The sequence below is a fragment of the Limulus polyphemus genome, unplaced genomic scaffold (assembly GCF_000517525.1).
Source record: "Limulus polyphemus unplaced genomic scaffold, Limulus_polyphemus-2.1.2 Scaffold8586, whole genome shotgun sequence".
In the NCBI taxonomy this organism is placed as follows: Eukaryota; Metazoa; Arthropoda; class Merostomata; order Xiphosura; family Limulidae; genus Limulus; species Limulus polyphemus.
The window spans coordinates 16,966-17,492 of record NW_013674196.1 but is presented as its reverse complement, the minus strand read 5'-3'; positions in this window follow the sequence as shown (position 1 = coordinate 17,492).

Here is a 527-nt window from a genome sequence, read left to right as displayed (position 1 = left end):
CCTAACTGTTTATATACACATATTACGTATAAATACATACGTACGTATACATATATATATATATTCATGTTGACATGTGTATAATAAGCATACTCGTACATTTGAAAACATACATAGATATGTATATATATAGCTTCTAAGAATGAAGCAAATGAAAACGGAAAATGAACGTCATTATTGTTCTATTACGCTAGGTGGAGCCTTTTACGAGTTTTACTCTGAGTGTTCTGTAAAAACCCCTGATAATCATAGAAAATCTGATAAACAGCTGTTATATAAACATACTGAAGATTATCTGTTTAATCAGAAATTCTCTAAGATGTGTTTCGGTAACAGTCTCTGTGATAAAAACGTTTCCATGGTTTCCATAAGTAGGTTCGTTTTAATCTGCTCACAATAAATATTTGAAGTAAGAATAACAGAAGTACATTAATATCAAGTTGAAAACAGCGTTGTGTCAAATAGTCATAAAAACCTGATGTCTCGCTCAAAACTCTATTGAAAGCAGCAGGCCTTATTTAATTGTT